The sequence below is a fragment of the Euprymna scolopes genome, chromosome 40 (assembly GCF_053919585.1).
Source record: "Euprymna scolopes isolate OS-2025 chromosome 40, ASM5391958v1, whole genome shotgun sequence".
In the NCBI taxonomy this organism is placed as follows: Eukaryota; Metazoa; Mollusca; class Cephalopoda; order Sepiida; family Sepiolidae; genus Euprymna; species Euprymna scolopes.
The window spans coordinates 44,714,895-44,717,760 of NC_136521.1; positions in this window are offsets into that span (position 1 = coordinate 44,714,895).

Below are 2,866 nucleotides of genomic sequence, written 5' to 3' on the forward strand. Positions count from 1 at the left end.
ACACACCTCCAAACACCCGGGCAATGCCGGGTACCCCTCGCTAGTAAATCATAAAAGTCTCTCCTTCATGATTGCGATATATAAATTCTGAACCCCTCACCAAAGAATCATGATATATATCTATATAATTATAAAAATCAAATGACCTTGTAACGATATATGTAACCCACTTTCCGGTTTACGACAGCCGGTTGCACATGCGCTCATGACCTACGCACTGAAATATTAAGGTTATTATTTCGAAATTATTATTTAACATGGGAAGAGTGGGTTTTAAAATAACTTAAACGTATTACAGAAATGAACGATGTAAAAAAAAAAAAGCAGACAGTATTAACAATTGTTTATTTGGATAATTTATACGTGAAAAAAAACAAAAAAAGAACAATTGGGACACTGAAATATTAACGTTATTATTTCGAAATTATTATTTAACATGGGAAGAGTGCGGTTTAAAATAACTTAAACATAATACAGAAATGAACGATGTAAAAAAAAAAGCAGACATATCAAAATTTGAATTTAACTATAATAAGTATTATGGTATCTGTTCAGTGCACATTTACCTATAAGTATGGCTAACCACTTATAATTCAGTAGCTGTAAAAGAATTTTTTCAAAAATAATCAATTATAATAAACAGAACGACTCATAGAAATCTATCTATATATTTTTTTTTTTTCATTTTAATATACTTTCAAAGAAATGTTTCTGTTATGTCAAAAAAAAACTTTTTTTTTTGCATCACAAATGTCACGCTCATACATGAATTCCATAGCTAATATAACATACTGACCCAACGGGTCACGTGTAGTCTATTATATATATATATATATATATATATATATATATATATATATATATATATATATATGATTGCTTCTTCTAGGCAGAAGTTTGCCATCTCTTCGGTTAAGTGTTGTGAGGCTGTGTCCACGTAGGTGACTTTTTAAACCAGCTTTAGTCCAGCATGAAATTACACATATGTGACATAAAAACTTTCCTTCTTGTAAAAGTGATCACATGATAATATCGTGAATCCGCGAATGTTGTGTCAGGCCACTTTTAGATTTGCAGATTAGATCACAAATATGACAACTTAGTGTTGCCGGGTAAGCTGTAGAAGCCTCCTCATAAGACTGTTGTTCCTCTCTTTGATTGTGTGATGTCAGATGATTTACAAAACCAGTTTTTGAGAAAAAGTATCCAGCACATACAGTGGACTTCAGTTCCTGTTGTAATTTCTCTGACATTAAATTTTTGTCCTGCTTTCTTAAAACATGTTTAAAGACAGCAAGGTCTACACTTTGCTCCTCAAAAATCAACTTTTTCTGATGGTTTTTCTCCACATTGATTGACCTTTCGCTTTCCCAGTTATGTGCATCCATCTCAAGTATTTTCAAGTTGTTTTTCAGAGAATTCTTAAACCTTTTTCTTGCTTTATGTTGTGGTCTTTTACCTCCATCTATCTCACCATAAAACAGTTGTTTAGGAAGTCTTTTATCCTCCATCCTAACCAAGTGTCCAGTCCAGCGCATCTGAGTTTGAATTATTTTCATTTCAATACTATTACTATTTGATCGTTCAAGAACTACAGTGTCAGGTGTTTGAGTCCTCCAGTTAATATTAAGTATTCTCCAAATACAACTTTGGTGAAACCTTTCCAATAACTTGAGATTCCTTCTATATGTTGTCCAAGTCTCTGACCAATATAGAAATGTAGCGATAAAGCATGCTTTGTAAACACTTAGTTTTGTTTTTGATGAGATTCCCCGTTCTGAACACACACGTTTCTCCAGTTTGCCAAAAGCAGAACTGGCTTTGGCTTTTCTGTGATTTATCTCAGCATCAAGCGCACAGTCCTTACTCAATGTGCATCCCAGATATAAAAAATTGTCTGTGACATTTAACTTCTTACCATCAACCAAGATGTTTGGTTCAACATATGGCATTCCTATAGGAGGGAAATACATAACGTATGTTTTCTTGAGGCTGATGGTAAGTCTGAAAACTCTACAAACCTCTAATACCTTGTCCATAATCATTTGTGTGTCTGCTTCTGAATGTGTAACAAAGTCTGCATCATCTGCATCATCTGCATCATCTGCACATAAAAGTTCAAGAACAAGGTTCTGAAAAGTTTTAGACTTTGCGTTGAGACGTCGAAGGTTAAAAAGTTTACCTGATGTGCGAAACCGAAACTTCATCCCAATGTCGCAATTGTTAAAAGCATGCAGCAGCATCACATTAAAAAAATATATGGAAAATAATGTTGGAACAAATATACCACCTTGTTTCACACCGGTTTCAACTGAAATTGGATCAGACAGAGATCCATTAAAGTTAACTCGAGCTTTCATATTATGGTGTAACTACTGAAGCAACTCCACAAAATTAGTAGGACAGCCTAGTTTCCTAAGAATCTTCCAGAATGCATTGCGATTAATGGTATCAAAAGCTTTTGTCAGATCGACAAAAATTCGATACAAAGGCACTCGCTGCTCCATTTCTCCATTAACTATCACACAGAGAATATCATGTCCATTGTGCTGCGGGCATATCTAAAACCATATTGATTCTCTGAGATGATAGAAGGACAAATCTATTCCAGCAAACGATTTAACAACACCTTTACTAAAACCTTTCCCACTGCTTCAAGCATGCTAATACCTCTATAATCACCACACTCAGATTTTGACCCCTTTTTTCTTTATAAACTGGGATCAATATTGCATCAATCCAATCTTGAGAATTAGCATTGCCATGTCAAAGAGCAAGGATGAGTACATGGACTGCATTGATGACATCATCACTTCCAAATAGCAATAATTCAAGAGGTATCCCATCATGCTTTTCCCTTATTAAT